Source organism: Cryptomeria japonica, chromosome 3 (assembly GCF_030272615.1).
Source record: "Cryptomeria japonica chromosome 3, Sugi_1.0, whole genome shotgun sequence".
NCBI classification, from domain to species: Eukaryota; Viridiplantae; Streptophyta; class Pinopsida; order Cupressales; family Cupressaceae; genus Cryptomeria; species Cryptomeria japonica.
The window spans coordinates 260,821,985-260,842,787 of record NC_081407.1 but is presented as its reverse complement, the minus strand read 5'-3'; the positions used below and the strand labels follow the sequence as shown (position 1 = coordinate 260,842,787).

Sequence of the window (20,803 nt, the reverse complement as noted above, 5' to 3'; positions counted from 1 at the left end):
ACCCATTCCGGGTGAACCACGTTAAATCTCTGTGTTATCTATGTCCTGTTTTTATTCCTTTATCTTTTGTATTTAGATCTGCATATAATTTTTAGTTCTTATTTTCTTCAGATCTGCTTGAAACCCTAACACTATGTACCTTCTTCTGGGGAATTGCGAAAGTTCATTGTGATCAATGCTCATAGAGCTCCTTATGCAACACATCCCGGAGTTAAGAAGATGCATGCAAATTTGAGGCAATTATATCATTGGCTAGGTATGTGGCAGCTTATTGCTGAGTTAGTAGCCTGATGTCTTGAGTGTCAGAGAGTCAAGGCGGAGCACCGCCATCCAGGTGGGTTGCTCCAGTCTCATGCTATACCAGAATGGAAGTGGGATACTATATCCATGGATTTCATCATTGGTCTTCCCATGTCATCCCGTCGCCATGATGCCATCTTGGTGATAGTTGACAAGTTGACCAAAGTGGCCCACTTCTCACTAGTTCGGACTACTTTCATAGCACTAGCAGTGGCACAAGTATGTTAGGATTCCCAAAGATACTAAGAGGGGGGGTGAATCAGTATCTAACCGGTTAATTGATTTTTTTGACTTATTAAATGAAAAGCATTCCAAAATTGTGTACCGGTAAACCAAAATTAATACAGTGAATAAGAACAACAACCACAACATGAAAGACACACCATAACACAATATTTTTAATGAGGAAACCCAGTGTGGGAAAAACCTCGGTGGGATTTGTGACCCACAATATTTGCTTACTGGCCAATAAGAGAATATTACTGTTACAATAGGGGCCTACACATGCAGAAAGGCCAACTGCCTAAATCTCACTACTTACATACAAAAGAGAAGTCTCACTAACCTACAAAAGTGGATTATGAAAATCCAATGTCATGTACGGCTACAACAGGGCATCTGCTATGCTAGATCCAGTACCAGTTTAAGCTCTGCAACTTCCAAAACCTTATTCCAAACTCTGCCTTAATGTTCGCACATAATATCCATCATATATCCTACATACAAATGTTCTCTAAGATCTCATACTTATATATGAGTCTTATTACAATATGCCTTGTCAGCTTTCAAAAAGATATTACAATTAATTATATTTTGTAATAAATAAAATCCTATCAGTCAGGGTGCCAGTGAACGTACGCCAGTGTAGAGTCTGTCGGTGTCGGTGCCTACCAGTATCATATGACTATAAGGTTTCCATCAATGACAATACCTTCAATCACCTATAATTTCTCATTGGAGTGTGCATTTGCCAACAAGGTATTCTTGCGAGACATTGTTAGACTTCATGGCATCCCACACAAGATTATTTTTGATAGGGATTCCCTCTTCACTTTTTCCTTTTGGAAGGCATTATAGGAAGCAATGGGCACCAAACTCAATTTCAGCACAGCCTATCATCTGGAAACGGATGGACAAATAGAGAGGGTTAACCAGGTGTTAGAGGATATGCTTCGTATGTACGTCATGGACCACTAGACCAAATGGGAAGAGTACCTTCCCTTGGTAGAGTTTGCCTATAACAATGGGCATCACACTTCTTTGGGGATGCCATCCTTTCAGGCTTTGTACAACAGGCCTTGTACAACACCATTGAGTTGGGACCACATTGAGGATAGAGTAGCTATCAATCCTGAGATAGTTTGAGATATGGAGCAGTAGGTGGATTTGATTATACAGCATCTTAAAGAGGCCCAAGATAGACAGAAGAAGTGTGCAGATGCGAAAAGGATAGATCATAGCTTCTTGGTTGGGGACAAAGTCTTCTTGAGAGTGCAAATACATAAGAGTCCAATCCATTATGGAAAGGGTTCTAAGCTCACACCTCGCTTTGTAGGACCATTTGAGATCCTTGAGAGGATATGACCAGTTTCTTATCATTTAGCTTTGTCACCTAGCCTATCATACATCCACGATGTGTTTCATGTATCAGTTCAAAGGAAGTATATTTATGATGAGTCTCATATTCTAGATTGGGATGCCTTGCAGGTGGAGTCAGATGGGTAGCTAGCTTTGGAGCCCATTTGCATTTTGGCTCGTTAGACATTGGCCCTTCGAGATCAAGAGCTGGACCAGGTTAGGGTCCAGTGGGATTGCTATGACGAGGTTACAACATCATGGGAGGATGCAGCACGTATGAGATCTCAGTACCCCCATATTTTTTATGAACTCCAGGAGGAAGTTCATGCCTAGAGGGGGAGGGTGTGAGGCCCTACCCGGACCCATCCTAGCATTTCAGTTATTTTCATTTTGGACCTATTATTGATGCTTCATTTCTATGCATTATGGATATAGAATTTTATATGATTCCAGGATTGGATAACATTGATATGGTGTATGTCATTTATTTTGATTTGCAGGACTTTATTATGATGTTAGAAATATGGATGCATGTCTTATGAATGGTTGAAATTTATGAGGATTATGATAATGTTGCTAAGTGATTTGCTTTATGTGGATTTTATTGGATATATGGTAATTTGATTAGTATGATAGCAAATGTATGCAGAGTGATTGAATTGTATTCTTTTTATATGTTAAACTTATATGTGGTTATTTGGGAATTACTAATGTGTAAAATGAGATGTGCAGGAAAACTAATCCATGTGACCATCGAAACAATATGAAGAATCAAGCCTAGACCTTTGTGCATTTGTGAAGCCAGGGGTTGTCTATTTTGGAAAGACAACACCCCGTATGTATCATGTTTTATTCATAAATGTAAATGTTTGAATGTGTGTTAAATTGCATTTATTAATTTATTTAATCCAAAAAGAGACATTTGTCGTGTGTAATTAAGTAATGTGTTTTTATTGTGTCACTTGACACATGTGTTGTAAAGTGTGTTGAAAATGGCATGTCTCTTGGGGGGAAATTGTTTCAACCAATGCTATTTTCAAATATTTGAGTGTGGTCCCAGATTAGTCTTGGGTAGAGAGTCTTTGGCATGGTCAACTCAAGTTTGACCCGTAGGTAAACTTCAGGTGGGTTTCTAAGGGGTCAAATTGACTCCTAGGGTTAGTTTAGGGGATTTTCCAAAGGTCCATATGGTATACTTATGGGTTAGGGGCACTTTTAAGCATGTGACCACTCCCATGTGACTATTTAATCACCTCAAAAATTGATTTGCCCAAGATGGACGAAATCCAACTTAGAGGATTCCACCTAGATTAGACAACCTTCCCTTCTTGTGTCAGTTCTCTCTTCCCCATTTTCTCTTCCCCTTTTTCAGTTTTCTAGTTTTAGTAACCTGTAAGAGGTTGGGAAGACCAACTAATATGAGCTCACACTCTATCCAAGAGGTTGGAAAGAGTGAGAAGAGCGTTCTTAGGGAAGGGTTTGAGACTTAGGATGGTAATCACCCACTCTCCATCTTTGGAGACTTAGAATCTTGAGAAGTTTGGAATTTTAGTATAGGAAATTTTGGTTAAGTCTTGAGAAGGAAGAAGATGTGGATTTTGGCAGCTCTCCTACAAACTTTCCTTTGCATCCTTTTGGCAGATTCAAGGTTGGTTGTGTTGGTATTTTGGTATGGTTTTGTCATTGATGTCAACACCTACTGAAAACTAGCACTTTGGAGATCCAGCAACATTCACCGGCAAGCAAGTTACTATTGCACAATTATTGGTATATGGTTCGCTGGCAAGATATAATGTTCACTAGTACCTAGAATGATATGGAAGACACTTGGTAATGTTGAAGACATCATGTGGATACTTTGTTTTGAAGAATTAATCATTGGTATATTCATATTTGCATATTTGCTTTTACTGGCAAATAGGTCCAAGGTTATCTAGGGTTACACTGGCAGGTTTATCTTTTCCAAATCAGCATGGCATGCTATGAGATGATTTATTATTGTTGTAAATGCATTAAGCCGACATGTTCAATCGGTTATTGCATCGGATATTATATTATATGTAAAATATTTTATTGTAATATCTTGTAGAGCTGACCTACTAAAATTGGTCTTAGGGTATGGTATAAATGTAAGATCTTATTTGTAAGATCAAATGTGGAATGCGAAAAAGAATTGTGTGAAGGTATATGTGAGATTAAGCAGAGGTATACATGAAGACATCATTTGAAGGTGAAGCTAGGTTTTTGTAGAAGCATATCAACATTACACTGGTATTGAATCCATCATATGAAGATGCTATTTTGTGCAGTACTTTCTTATTGGATTTAACCATCCAACTGTAGTCAGTATGACTCCCATTTTGTGTTTGAGCAGTGAGCTCTAGGTTGTTGGCCTTTCTGCATGTGCAGACCCCATTTATGTACACTTACTATCTCTAGTAGTATCATCTAATTGTGGGTAAGGTTTCCCATCGTTGTTTTTTCCCTTACAGGGTTTCCATGTACAAATATTGGTGTTATGTGTTGTGGATGACTTTATGTTTATGTTTCATGCATTAATCCTTACCAGTATAGTAATTTATTGTTAACACTATCTACCGGCATACTTAACTGGTTTATCGGTATTAAGCATTAAGCTGGTTAAGTGGTTTTTGGTTTAAATTTATTAGACAACTGATTCACCCCCCCCCCCTCTCAGTTGTCTCCGGGACCTAACAATTGGTATTAGAGCGTAGTCCTCTTTTGCAAAAGTTTAACAACTTGAGGAGATCCAATGTCTACAAATTATTTCAGGAAGGATAGTCCAAAACTTGATGGAACCAACTATGGGTTATGGAAGATCAGGATGGAGACACATCTAAATTGCATCGGTAAAGACATCTGGTAAGTTACAAAGAATGGTTATACTGCTATTGTAGCTAGTCAGACTGCTCCAACTACCTTAGCTAAAGATGAAGAGAATGATTGCAAAGCAAGAGAAGCACTTTTGAGTGCATTATCAGATCAACAAATCATGGGATTATCAGATAGGTCTACTGCTAAAGCTATTTGGAATCATTTGGAAACACTAAATGAAGGAGATTCCACAGTTAAGATTGCAAAACTTGAAAGCTTCTAAGTCAGGTAAGAACATTTGAAAATGGAAGAAGATGAAAGGATTTCTGCTTTTATGGAAAGAGTAAATGAAATTGTTTTGGGTATTAAATGTTGTGGAGGAAGTTTGAGTGAGGATGAAATTATTTCAAAAATCTTAAGAGGATTGCCACCGGCATATAAAATGAAGGTTACTACTATAAATGAGTTGAGAACAATGCCTAATACATCAGTAACTAGGGATACATTGATTGGAAAACTTTCAGCCTTTGAAATTGAGGAATTTGGTCATGTTGCTACTATAAAGACAGATTTGGCCTTTAAAGCATCAACATCATCTGCTCCATCATTTGACAAATCAGACTAGAAAGGCTTTTATATAAGAGAACTTGAAGAAACCAGGAAGGAGAATGAAGAATTTGAAGAACTTGAAGCACTATTTTCAAGGCAAATGCCAAAAGGTCAAGTTGGAAGTAAGTATGAAGGTAAAGCACCCTTTAAATGTTTTAACTGCAATAAGATTGGTCATATGGCTTCGAGATTCCCTGATAGACATGCTAGACTAAGAGAAGAAGCAAGAAGAACATACAAGCCTAATCTTGAATATCAGAGATATAGATTTAAGAAGAACAAAGACAAATCTTGTTACATTGTTGATGAAGGTGTGACTAATGATTCTGATGAGGATCCAATAGATAATGGATGGGTTTTTGTTGCTATAACAGAGGATCAACTAGCACCTATTGCTCAACCAATAGAACAAGCCCTAACAGCTAAAGTTGAAGCAAAGGATGAATGGATCATTGACTCAAGATGCTCACATCATATGACAAGAGACAAAGGCAAATTCTTGAAATTTCAAGAATACAATGGAGGTTTAGTAAGATTTGGAGATGACAAAGCCTATTCAATCAAAGGTAAGGGTTCAATATCTCTTAATGCTAAGCATAACATTGACAATGTCTACTATGTTGAAGGATTAAAGCATAATCTTTTAAGTGTTGGTCAATTAGTTGAGAAGGGATTTCAGTTACAATTTAAAAATGGAAAATGCAAAATCATGAATAGAACTGGTTTGGAAATTGCAATCGGTAATCAAACTAGAGGTAATATCTTTCATTTGAATAACAGTGAAAAGGCATGTTTGACTGCACATATAGATGAAAGTTGGTTATGGCATAAGAGACTATGTCATGTAAACTTTGATTGCATGATAAAAATTAGTACTTCTAAGGTAGTAAGAGATCTACCTAAAATTGTGAAACCTCAGAATACAATTTGTAAGGAATGTCAATTTGGACAAAAAGTTAGAGCTAGTTTCAAAAGTATTCGAGAAAAATCCAATAATGCTCTTGATTTAATTCACACTGATTTATGTGGTCCAGCTAGAACAAAAAGCTTACAAGGTGATAGATATTTCATGCTAATTATTGATGATTATTCTAGAATGTGTTGGGTTACTTTTCTCAGAGAGAAATTAGAAGCACTTGGAAAGTTAAAACTATTCAAAGCAATGGTTGAAAATGAAACCGGTAAGAAATCAAATGTTTAAGATTAGATCAAGGAGGAGAATTCACATCTAAGGACTTTAATACATTCTGTGAAGTGAATGGAATCAGAAGACAGTTATCAGCACCTTGGACACCATAGCAGAATGGAGTTGTTGAAAAGAAAAATAGAACTATCTTGGATGCAGCAAGAAGTATGTTATCAGAAGCAAATCTACCACATGTGTATTGGAGAGAGGCAGTTAGCACTGTTGTCTATACATTCAACAAAGTTCACATCAAAGGTGAAACCGATAAGACCCCTCATGAACTATGGTTTGGTAATACTCCTACTCTTAAGTATTTTAGAATTTTTGGAAGTAAATGTTATATTAGAAGAGATGAGTATATTGGCAAATTTGATCCTAGAAGTGATGAAGGAATATTTCTTGGTTATTCATCTAAGAGGAAGGCATATAGATGTTTTAACAAGAGATTGCAGAAAATTGTTGAGAGTACAAATGTAAAGATTGATGAACAATTCAGAGGAACTTCAAGGTATATAGACTCTGAACCAGCAACAGAAATTGTGACAAATGAACCTACACCAAATCCACTGGTACAGAATGAAGATCCAGTTACCCCGGTATCATCAGAGGATTCCACAATAATTGAAGAACAACAACAAACTAAGACACCCCGGTATGTAAGATTGAATCATTCTGAAGATCAGATAATTGGAAACAAATTTAAAGGAGTTATGACAAGAGGAAGATTGGCAAATGAAGAGGTATGTCTTATTTCTCAAATTGAACCATCATCTATCAATGAGGCATGTGAAGATAAATTTTGGATTAAAGCTATGGAAGAAGAATTAGGACAAATTGAGAAAAATAATACTTGGACATTAGTTCCCCGGCCTAAAGATAAAAATGTAATTGGAACCAAATGGGTATTTAGAAACAAACTTAATGAAGATGGTAAGGTTGTTAGAAATAAAGCAAGACTAGTGTGTAAGGGATATTCTCAGAAAGAAGGAGTTGATTACAATGAAACCTTTGCACCGGTAGCCAAAATTAAGGCAGTCAGATTATTCTTGGCTTTTCTGGCTCACAAGGACTACAAAGTTTATCAAATGGATATTAAATGTGCATTTTTGAATGGAGATCTTGAAAAAGAAGTATATATTGAACAACCTGATGGATTTTCTTTAACAGATGGCAATGATATAGTTTGCAGGTTAAGAAAAGCTCTGTATGGATTAAAACAAGCCCCAAGAACTTGGTATGCAAGGTTGGATAAGTATCTTTTAAAGATTGGTTTTACTAAAGGAAATGCAGATAGCAATTTATATTACAAAATAACTAATGATGACATCTTGATTATTGAAGTATTTGTTGATGATATAATCTTTGGAGGACAAGATGGATTATGTAAAGAATTTTCTATTAAAATGCAACAAGAATTTGAAATGTCTATGATTGGAGAAATAAAATTCTTTTTAGGATTGCAGATTTCACAGACTGGTAAAGGTATATTTTTGAGTCAATCTAAGTACTTGAAAGAATTACTAAAGAAATTTGGGATGGATAACTCTAAACCAGTAAGCACACCTATGACTACAAATGACAAATTATCTCAAAGGGATGAATCTACACCTGTTAATCCAACTAGATACAAATCTATGATAGGAGGTTTACTGTATTTGACACAAACCAGACCTGATATTATGAATGCAGTATGTATTGTTTCTAGATTTCAAAGTAATCCTAGGGAAAATCATGAATCAACTGTAAAAAGGATTTTTCAGTACTTACAAGGCACAACAAATCTTGGATTATGGTATCCTAGAGATGAAACTTTTGACCTATGTGCATATAAAGATGCAAATTAGGCAAGAGATGTGGATGATAGAAAAAACACCACTGGAGGAGCATTCTTTCTTGGAAAAAGATTAGTTTCTTGGTTGAGTAAGAAACAAAGTTGTACATCTTTATCAACAGCAGGATCAGAATATGTTGCAGCAGCAACTAACTGTACATAGGTACTATGGCTTAAACAAATGTTGAAAGACATAAAAGTAAAATGCAAGGAACCCATTACTATATATTGTGATAACACTATAGCAATTGATATATCTAAGAATCCAGTATTACATTCTAAAACAAAACATGTTTCTATCAAACTTAATTTTCTAAGGGAAAAAGTTGAAGAAAAGGAGATAAAACTGGTTTATGTGAATACTAAAGAACAACTTGCAGATATTTTCAAAAAACCTTTGCCTAAGGAGACTTTTGAATATCTCAGAGATCAACTTGCAGTCATACCACCACCGGTAGAGACTTAGACAGTTGATGATTATCATCAACCAACAGAATTGAAAGACAAATCTTTTACTCCAGTCTTTTGATGAGGAAGCTACTTCTCAGGGGGAGTAGTTGGTATTTTGTATGAACTTGATTTTTGTAACCTTGGCATTTGATGTCAAAGGGGTAGATATATCTATGGAAAAAAACATTATCTTTTTAAGGAGAGATTGGTATGAAAATAAATCTTTGGATAAACACATATTGCTCCCAGAGGGAGAAATTATTGTTTAAAAAAGATTGTTGGTTTTTGGTATTTGACACTTTGATGGTTTTTCCATCTTGTGTTGCCATCAATGCCAAAGGGGGAGATTGTTGGTATTTTGGTATGGTTTCGTCATTTGATGTCAACAGCTACTGAAAACTAGCACTTTGGAGATCCAGCAACATTCACCGGCAAGCAACTATTGCACAGTTACTGGTATATGGTTCACCGACAGGATATAATGTTCACCAGTACCTAGAATGATATGGAAGACACTTCGTAATGTCAAAGACATCATGTGGATACTTTGTTTTGAAGAATTAATCATTGGTATATTCATATTTGCATATTTGCTTTTATCGACAAATAGGTCTAGGGTTATCTAGGGTTACACCGGCAAGTTTATCTTTTCCAGATTAGCATGGCACGGTATGGAGATGATTTATTATTGTTGTAAATGCATTAAGCTGACATGTTCAATTTGTTATTGCATTGGATATTATATTATATGTAAAATATTTTATTGTAATATCTTGTAGAGCTGACCTACTAAAATTGGTCTTAGGGTATGGTATAAATGTAAGATCTTATTTGTAAGATCGAATGTGGAATGTGAAAAAGAATTGTGTGAAGGTATATGTGAGATTAAGCAGAGGTACACACAAAGACATCATTTGAAGGTGAAGCTAGGTTTTTGTAGAAGCATATCAACATTACACCGGTACTGAATCCAGCATATGAAGATGTTATTTTGTGCAGTACATTCTTATTGAATTTAACCATCCAACTGTAGTTAGTGTGACTCCCATTTTGTGTTTGAGCAGTGAGCTCTAGGTTGTTGGTCTTTCTGCATGTGCAAACCCCATTTATGTACACTTACTATCTACAGTAGTATCATCTGATTGTGGGTAAGGTTTCCCGCCGTGGTTTTTCCCCTTATAGGGTTTCCATGTACAAATATTGGTGTTATGTGTTGTGGATGACTTTATGCTTATGTTTCATGCATTAATCCTTACTGATATAGTAATTTACTGTTAACAATGTCTACCAGCATACTTTAGTGGTTTACCGGTATTAAGCATTAAGCTAGTTAAATGTTTTTGGTTTAAATTTATTAGACAACTAATTCACCCCCTCCCCCCTCTCAATTGTCTTCGGGACCTAACAAGTTGAATCACTAACTCATGTATGCTGTTTATTTTTAAAAAGATTGTATATTGCAAATGTTCTTTCATTGTTGTTTTTTATTTGTTTAGGAAGATGTTATGTTCTTCCCTATGTATTTTTGGTTGAGTTTTTATATTAATGTTTTGGAAGTTTTCAAGACCAAACTCACCCTTGGGAGGGAAGAGAGTCCCAGGGGTGAAGGGTTTTTTGACAACCTTTGAGTGAGAGGCTCTCTTTTAAAGAAAGTGATTTCACAAGGGATTTTTTGTGAACCATGCTGCATAGTGATTTGTTTATGCAATGGTGTCATAAGGGGAGATTTGTTGGCTTTTATTCCTTGGGGGTCATAAGGAATTGTTGAGACAAGTTTGGAACTTGTGGATATGTTCTTGGTTGCCTTGCAATGACAACATGTTCTCCTATTTGCAGTTTTCTCCTCAAGGTACTTAGTCCACCTTCACCCCATTTAAAAAGTCACATATGTGATGTTGTTTAGCCTTGGGATGGGAATGTGAATGTTGTGAAGTTGTCTTGCTTGTTTGTGTATTGCTTGTGTGTATCCCATTTGGGTTTTGGTTCTCCAAGCTCAGGGGTGGCTTCTAGTAAGCCTAGGTTGGGAGGTGAGCGTCCATGGTCACAACCTAAAAGCTTTTTATTGCAGGTTTGCTTGGGAAAGGATGGAAAGAAAAAAATATGAGTTGATCCTATTTTTATTTGTAATAACAAAAATGTATTTATTTGGGAAGCCCTCATTTAGTAGAAATGAGAGGCTAAGTTGGGTATCTACCTATTTGTAAAAGTTTGCCATGATGTATTAAATGTATTCTTTAAACTATGTTTTATCATGAAACAAGATGTATTCTTTTATTATATTTTTAATCTTGCAAGAAAGAAATAAAATAAAACTTGAAGTTATATTTTCTTAGATATTGAGATATTCTTTATTGACATTTTCTTCTTGAAATGAAAATTATTTCTTCCTTATAGCTATTGTAAATGAGAGGAAATAAATAAAATGTTGAAACATAGATGTTAGTAAAAATAAATAAACATTTATTTCTATCTATTGTTCATAATGCAAGATAATGTAAATAGGTTTTAGAGTGTATGTTAGTATTGCATCTCATTATGTTGTCTATGGATTAAATGATTTTAGACAATATTAGTTGTAGTTGTAATAAATTAATTTCTACTTATTTTTCCTTTTTGTGAATTTAGAAAATAAATCTAGATATTTCGATTTAAAAAAAAAAATTCATGATATTGGAAGAATATAAAATATAATCCATTCAGATTTATTGATTAAAACCTGCTCTAGATTTATAAAAAAAAAACTATTGTCGTGTTCTAACTAAGTGGCTATTTTAATAAGAGGAAAATAAATATATATGCTACTATATAAAAGAGATTTAGTTTTAAATGCCTTTATATTTTAAAAAAATTCAAACATATGCATATATATTTATATACTTTCAACTTTGAAAAAGAAATATTTAGTTAATTTTTTTTTCAATAAAAGTGGATTATTCCACTGAACTTTTTTATTAATATTTTTTATTTTTTACATAGGATTCAAAGAGCATACCGGAGGAAAGAACCCTGGGAAGAAAACCTTCGGTCACAGCTCATAAAATAAATCTATAGTATCTAACATATCAGTTTATACACCCCTCCCAAAACCACATACAAAATGCTATCACAACACATATAATATTAGTTTTGCATAGAGCCCATATGACAATTTGCCAAAAAAACCCATCGGATAATTTTCAAATGTAGACTCCATAGCTGCTATCAATGGAAGAAGACAGAATTTTCCAAAGCTCTGTGCCGAATCCCATGAGCCAAAAACCTTCCTGCCAAAAAAGAAAGTATCAAAAAACCTTTGGAAAAACACTATTGTATCAAATACTATGAGCTCTAACTCTCTCCTAGACAATGAACATGAATAATTGAAATGAAAGGGGAAAGCAGGAATAATTATCATCATAAAATTTTACATCAACATTACTCAAGAAAATCACATAACTATTGTTGCAAACCTTCCCATACCCTAGAAGGAATTTCCTCAAAACCCACCTCTCGTTGATTAGCATTGTTATCAATGGCTAAATTTGCCAAATAATCCGCAATCTTATTAACTTCTCTGTAACAATGGGATACCAAGAAAGATTCAAACAATTCTAATTTTTGTAAAATGGGATCAAGTATATACTGCAAATTTCAACAATTCGATTTCTTTTTCATAACACATTGAATAATCACCATAGAATCACCTTCAATTATTAAGTCCTTAATTCTCAAAGAGATTTCCATATCCAATCCAAAAGACAAAGCATGAAATTCTGCATAATTGTTAGTTTTAAAACCAATAGCATGACACTTAGCTTGAATAAAATTTGCATTGTGAAATATTTAGTTAATTGATATTGCTAGTTAATTTATTTATTTAACAGTCATTATTAAATGTTTGTATTTTACAAAAATATAAACATATACATATATATAGATATATATAAATATATATATATATATGTGTGTGTGTGTATATATATGTGTGTGTATATATATATATATGTATATGTATACATATATATATATATATATGTATACATGTATACATATATATATATATATATATATATATATATATATATGTATACATGTATACATATATATATATATATATGTATACATGTATACATATACATATATACATATACATACATACACACACACACACACACATATATATATATGTATACATATATACATATACATACATACATACATACATATATATATATATCATTTTATATATATTTTAAAAAGTATATATATATTAAAAAAAGACAGGAAATAACCCATCCCCGTGTCCGGAGCCGAAGCTACTTGCGGGCTGCCTCGGGGCGGCTCGGGGCCCTCTATGGGACATGACCCATAGGGGTGACCCCCAGTCTCATAGTGGCACCCGTGGCGTCGCTGTGGGCCGTGACCCATAGTGGTGGCCTCGCCGCCCATGAACATAACGCCGCCTCTTTGCCCTCTGCCATTTCTCACACCTGCACACACAAACACAAGCCCATTTTAATGTTTAAGTGGATTATTAATAGATTTTTTTAAAAAATGAAGCCCTAGTTAGGTTTCATAAAGTTTTAATATTAAGTAAAATAAAAGGGGGGGGAAACCCTTTCCAAATTTGAAAAGGGTAACCCTATTTGTATTTTAGTTGATGTTGATATTTGCTTTATTTTAAAGGGGTATTTAGTTTTAATGCATCTTTTACTTTAGATGATTATTTTTATGTTTACATGTGTGTGTGTGTGCGCGTGCGCGCTAATGTAGCGTCGTAAATTGTACGCACTCGCTAGGGTGGTACAATTTCACACCTAGTTTAGCACTCGCCTTGGCGCATTTTTCATTTTGCATTGCATTTCCCCTTTAGCACTTAATTAATTAAATTAATTAGGTCTAATGTTCTATTTTATCATCTCCTATATCATAAAATTGGGCCCTTTTCAGTAAAGTGTGCCCCTTTCATTTTATTCCTCCAATACATCATTTAATCAAAAACCCTAATTAGGTCCTATTTTGAACTTGGGGGCTTGATTTCGGGGGTCAAAACATCTCGAAATCACCTGTAACTTCGGGATTCTCTCTAAAATCATCATATCCGACGGTCCTGAAAATTTGGTGAAAAGTTGTCAGGACCATGGCGCCCGGAGTGCAACATGGTCCCGGACATTTTTCCCAAAATTTTAGGAGCGCGATCCAATCATAAAATAAAGCTTAACCCCAAGAAATTGGCGGGATATTCAATCTCTAGGTCGGCCAAAATACGAATTTACGACCTAGGGTTTCCTACATAAGAGCTCTCTTTCTTCATTTGAAGGGATCAGAATTTTGGTTTTCAGGACCTCATATGCAGCGAAAGAGCAGATCTTTGAAGACTTCAACAACATTCAACATCCATCTATCAAACATTTATCAATTTCATTCATACACTTAGGGCTTTGAGGACATTGAAGAACAATAGGAGATTACCGACTGAAGATTGGCTTGTACTCCTCCCTTGAGGGTTGGGTATGATTTCATGTTGTTTTCATGTCTTTGTATAAGCTTCAATATATCCTTTATTCATGCTTTAGATCACTTTGCATCTTGATTTAGAGCATTTACATTATCATTTACAAGCAATTAGGGTTTACTTTCTAGGTTGCTCTAGTTTGCTTTCTTGCATTTTAGGACCTTGCACACACACTAGGTCTGCACACACAATACATTACAACTTGGCTATTCGTGGAGGTGGAAATCATCGAAGCGGGGGTTTGACTAAGGCAAAACCCTATATAGCCACCCACCACACCTTTTCAGATATAAGTGCAGGTTTCGGGACTCGGACGACGCCGCAAGTTACAGATCCAGAAGAAGCAGACGGAGACCGAACAACACACCAAATCTCAAAGCAAAAGACCAGGACGGGGGCATGGGGTGCCCTGGTCCTGCCAAGACAGGGGCACTGGGCACCCTGGTCCCTAGGACAGGGGTGCTGGGCGCCCTGGTCCTCCTGACAGACAGCATTTTTGACAGCTTTTCCAAAGTGCAAAAATAGCAGTTTTCGGAGCAGTTTCAGGGGCAGAATCAGGACAGTGGCGCCCGCGCCCCTGTCCCGAACATTTTCAATTAGATTTTAACTCCGGGTACGCATTTGCATTCTTTTCTTGTCCGTGTGTTTACAGCTTTCCATTGTTTAAGTTCAATTCTGTAATCTTGTTGTTAGTTCATACTTGCACTTTGGGTTTAGGGATTGAACTTGCATCATTTCATCTTTGAATTACAACAAAGGAATAGAAATCCTAATAGGTAGCTTGTGGCTCTCTCTTCCACAAAAAGAAGTAGCCAATTGTGTGATACCTCTAGGCTCTTTCGTATTCCACAAGTGTGTGGTTGAAAGTGAGATTAGGGCATGTTTGCTTAGTGTCACTTTTTCTCCCACACATTTTGGTGAACCCGACGTGAATCTATCATTGCTTCCTCTTGCATTACATTTGTTAGATCTAGATCTAGATTTAGTGTGTTTTCATTTCATTTTCATTAAAAAAGAAAAAAAGGAAAAAAAAAAAAGTGTGTTTCTTTGCATTGTGTGTTTAAATTTTATGCAATTTCAAAATGTCAGATTTTTATTTGCAAGATGTTCATATTTGTGATGATTATGAGTTAGATGAAGCTTTAGATGAATTTTTGAAACCTAAATATACCAAACCTTCATTTTACCAAAAACTCATAAACATTGTTACTATGCCATTTCGTTGTGATGAGAAAGATAAGTCGAATGATTCCTCTCAAGGGTACATTCCTATCAGCTCTTCCACTAAATCTAGTAACATGGTTGTTTTCAATGATCCCCTCTATGAAGAGATATCTCCTTTTGAATCAAAAGATAAGCCTTTTAATAGATATGATCATGGTTTGTTGAATGATGCCCTTGATGCCTTCGTGTCTCCTAAAAAACACTCCCTTCATGAGGATCCTTTTGTGCAAGAAAATGACATTATCTCTGCATTTCCTAGTGATGGCCTTTCCTTTTCCAACAAAATTCCCACTAGAGATGATGAATTAATGGTAAATTCTTACCCTTCTCCTAAAGTTGGTCTTACCCATAAGCATCCCTTAGAGAAAGAAGATGAAATAATAAGAAATTTCCTTAATTCTCTCTCCCCTATTGAACATATTTTGAGGAAAGAGGATGAGTTTAACACATCTATTGATGCTCTCCCTCCTAAGGATGAGGAATTAATAAACAATGTTATCTTCTCTCCCGAAATTGACAATACTTCAAACATTCCTTTCAACAACCTCACTATTTGGGATGAACCATTAGAAGAAGGTATAGATTATTCTCTACCCCTAGCCAAAGGGGATGAAATCAAGATTGAAAACTCCCTTGATAGTTTCTCACCTTCCTTGAATCTCAATTATTCTCCCTCTCCTCAACTTGGTTCTACTCATAAGGATACCCTAGTTCAAAGCAAAATGGTTAACATCTCTTTCAAAGATCTCCCTCTCAAAAGTGAGACTTTAGAGAGTAATGTTGATCCTTCTCCTAGAGAGTTTATTCCCCATGTAGATCCTTTGATGAAAGAGGATGTTATGACCTTTTCTAGTATTACTCTTCCTACTAGAACATCAATGCCTACCCCTTGTCTCTCTCCTAAAATTGATTTAATTCGTGATGAGATTTTAGTGCAAGAGAAGACTATCAATAATTCTTCCAACACTTTTGTTCATTCCTCTAAACCATCCTCAATCAATTTGATACATGTGAATGAAACACCTAACAAACCTCTCTTCACTGTCCAAGGTGCTTGTCCTTCTCAAAATTCTCAACCTTTAAATAAGCCTATCTTAGTGGTTCAAGGTGGTTATGCTAATGATTCTTTTTGCACGCCTAAGAAACCTATTATTACTGTGCAAGGAGGTTATTCTACTAAGAGCCCTTATGAGTATGCTAGGCAATTGACTAGAGAGAGTTATCATGCGGCTGCCCATACTTATAATACTAGAAACAATAGGCAACCTAATCCTCCTCCAGTTATCCCAACTTCACTTCCTCCTTCCCAACCTATTCTTCCTCAAGCTCCACGTATTTCACAAGTTCTGGGTAAGGAATATGATCTCATAGAACAACTTAAAACTACTCCTGCCAAGATATCCCTTTGGGATTTGATCCAAGCTTCTTCCACTCATCATGGAATGTTACAAGATGCCTTGAAAGATTTGAATGTTCCTCCACCTAATACATCTAGTAATATAGTGTCTTTGGTTAACTCTATGATGAATCCTAAAGCTCAAATTGTGTTTACTCAAGATGAGTTGCCTACTAGTGAAATTCAACATCAATATGATCCCTTGATGATTGTGGTTATCATAAATGACACTGCTATAAGATGAACACTGGTAGATAATGGCTCTAGCCTTAATGTGTGTAGCATTAATCTATTGCATAAGATGAATGTGGATACATCCCTTATTGAGCCTGACTCTCGTCCCATTCGAGGCTTTGATAATGTGGCTAAGTCTTCATTAGGTATTATCACCTTACCCATCATAGTAGGACCTATTACTTTGCCTACTCCTATCCATGTTATGTCGGGAAATCTAACATACAACTTGTTATTAGGGAGACCTTGGATTCACAGTATGCAAGCTGTCCCCTCTACATTGCATAGACAAGTTAAATTTATTTATAACAATAAGACATATACCTTGATAGGTGATACTAATCTTCAGGCTTGTTTGCAAACATCTACTTCCAAAGGGAGTTCTTCTAAATCTTTCTCTTCTAATGACGACTCTTTAAACAAAATACCTATGGATGAATCATCACCCTCTGATAATCAAAATTCTTTGGATGAGTCTAAAGCTCCTGAAGAAGATCCTTCTCGACTTGAGTCTACACATGAAAAGGCTTTTGATCCTGAGAAGGTTCTCACAGAAGACGATTGGGGATCTCTTGATTTTAATCCCACCTTTGTAGGTGAGTATAGGGTTCCTCCTAGAGCGCTTAAAGTTAAAGAAAAGGAAGAAACTAAAAATCAATCAGTCTTACTTGAACCTATGAGCAATAATTTTGTGGCCGCTTCTCAAACTTCTTCTCCTCACACTTCTAATTCTGAAGGATTTGATTCTTTGTCTTATGAAAAACCACCTTCTCTTCCTGAAATGGCTGATCGTTATGGTCATGGTTTTCGCATTTTTGCTAAGCATGGGTATCATGGAAATGGTTGTGGCGCTCATGAACAAGGGATAAAAGTTCCTCTAGAGACTAATTTTCACAATTATGCCTTTGGACTCGGCTATAATCCCTGCAAACGTACCAAAGCATCTAAAAGACCATCTCTCAATGTGAATGCTATATTTAGTAGTGATGATGATCTCACTTCAACTAAATCATCTTCTACTTCTATCAACTCTCATTCCCCTCATAAGGAAATCTTGGCAATGAACAAATCTCTTTATGAATCCCCTCAAATTTCTAAATCCACTTATGAATCTTTATCTCCTATTCATCATAAAGTCCTTTCCTCTAGGGATAAGGCTCTAATAAATTACACTCATCCCTCTTCTAAGATTTCATGTGACTTTTCTTCTTCAATTTTTATCACTTTATACATGTTTTTGATCTCACTTATAGTTGAGCATTCAGCATGTCATATTCAAATACCTCATTCAATCTATCATATCTTTAAATAACATTAATGGCTATTATGTTGCTCATCATTATGTGACATTGGTAGCTCATTTACTGGGGGCTTATTGTCATTCATGATGGTACAATTTCAAGTGCAATCATATTTTTGAAGCAACATAATAGCCTAATTTTCTTGTTCCTATGGGGACAAGAGTGATTTCATACATCTCTTCTTTTGCTTATGTCCAAATCTCTCCCTAGAAGATTGTGTAAGTCCTTCTCATTGTCCTTATCCTTGGGAGGCAATGATCTTTCCTTATTTTTATCTAAGGATCCACTTTTTCCTATTTTGTGGATGGTGTGGACTTTATTACTTGATGTTATGCCTTGTACGCATTTGTTGTTGTTTGTTCAAGGATTCTCTCTTACAAGAGGTGTAAGTCCTTGACTACAACCTCTTTTGCACTTGGTAAAATACATCCATAATGAATTCACTCTCCTAATTGGGTTAAAAAGAGTGTCATCCTTCATTAAGAATCACTTTCACCTCGCAAAAGAAGGAAGTATTGCATTCTTATTCTCTGCTTTGTCTTATTCTAGAAGATGTTATATTTGTCTAAGACAATTCCTCTTGGGGATAGGCGTCTTTTGTACAAAGATCTCTTCTCCTCTAAGGATCTCCTTTACACATACTACAAGATATCCCTTTTCAACTATCTTATCCTTGCTTAAAGAGTGTAAAACTCTCTTGCTTGGATCTATGACATTGTTGCATTTTTTGGGGTATCTTCTTTTGTGATGAAGGTAGGTATCCTTGTTCTACTTTGCTTATGACATAAACATTACACTTTTTGAGCAATGGGTCATTCTTGAAACCAGAGCACAGACTCTTAGAGCGAGATGTCTCCATTTTTCTTTTATGCAAGGTGATTATTCTCGGAACCAGAGCACAGACTCTTAGAGCGAGATGTCACGCTTTTGTACTATACATATACAGGTTGTAGCATACTCGGGCATAGACTCCTATGAGATGCTTCTAACCTCACTTACACACACATGCACGAGGTTGAGTGGAACTAGAGGCATAAGGCTAGACTTTCTCACTCTCCTCCCTTACATGGATCACCTAGACAGACTCTAGGGGCTAGTTTTCCATGTCCTCTTTTCCATTGATCACCTAGACAAGATCTAGGGGCGAGAAGTCCATGTTTTCTCTTTCACTATTCTTCTCATGGATCACCAATGTGTGTATTCATGCTTTTTTCCTTTCTTTTCTTCTCTTTGCATTTTGTTTCCATTTACATCCTTCATCTTGTGTTAGAGAACTCTCAAATCCTCACACTCTTTGTTGTGTTGGAATTGAGATTTAGTCCTCTTTCTTACCAAATGATTCTCCATTAGTTTTTGATCTCATATCAAATCTTCTTGTGAGCATTTGTCATCAATTTTCTTTAACAATTCGAAGTGGTAAACATGATACCCTGTTTCAACTCACTAAAATTAGCAAGTCGAAACAGGGGGGGGCATATAGCTACCCTCAAATTTTCATCACCTTCCTTAGTAAGCATTAGGTGATTTTGTGATCTAACGTGTGTTTTATAGATTGCGGTTCCTAACTGTGTACTGCAGATACCGCTGGGGGCTTCGTTCGACAGATTTATGGATATATCCTTTTTCAAATAATGTTTACTTTTCTGTACTTTAGCTTGCATATGCACATAGTGTTCATATGACCGCTAAAGTGGGGGCTAAATGTAGCGTCATAAATTGTATGCACTCGCTAGGGTGGTACAATTTCACACCTAGTTTAGCACCTGCCTTGGCGCATTTTTCATTTTGCATTGCATTTCCCCTTTAGCACTTAATTAATTAAATTAATTAGGTCTAAGGTTCTATTTTATCATCTCCTATATCATAAAATTGGGCCCTTTTCATTAAAGTGTGCCCCTTTCATTTTATTCCTCCAATACATCATTTAATCAAAAACCCTAATTAGGTCCTATTTTGAACTTGGGGGCTTGATTTCGGGGGTCAAAACATCTCGAAATCACCTATAACTTTGGGATTCTCTCTAAAATCATCATATCCGACGGTCCTGAAAATTTGGTGAAAAGTTGTCGGGACCATGGCGCCCGGAGTGCAACATGGTCCCGGACATTTTTCCCGAAATTTTAGGAGCGCGATCCAATCATAAAATAAAGCTTAACCCCACGAAATTGGTAGGATATTCAATCTCTAGGTCGGCCAAAATACGAATTTATGACCTAGGGTTTCCTACATAAGAGCTCTCTTTCTTCATTTGAAGGGATCAGAATTTTGGTTTTCAGGACCTCATATGCAACGAAAGAGCAGATCTTTGAAGACTTCAACAACATTCAACATCCATCTATCAAACATTTATCAATTTCATTCATAC

General features: G+C 35.8%; 1 protein-coding gene across 3 annotated transcripts in view; it reads right to left on the bottom strand.

Moving 5' to 3' along the window:
* Window positions 1-11,771: 11,771 nt before the first annotated feature.
* LOC131066816 (uncharacterized) overlaps window positions 11,772-20,803 on the bottom strand; it is an 85,359-nt gene continuing 76,327 nt past the window's right edge. For 2 of the 3 annotated variants that reach the window (XR_009111729.2, XR_009111728.2), the window contains one exon: window positions 11,772-12,052. The gene's annotated coding sequence lies outside the window, so the exon portion shown is untranslated. The remainder of the gene's footprint in view (window positions 12,053-20,803) is intronic. The other variant, XR_009111731.2, reaches the window with a different exon arrangement.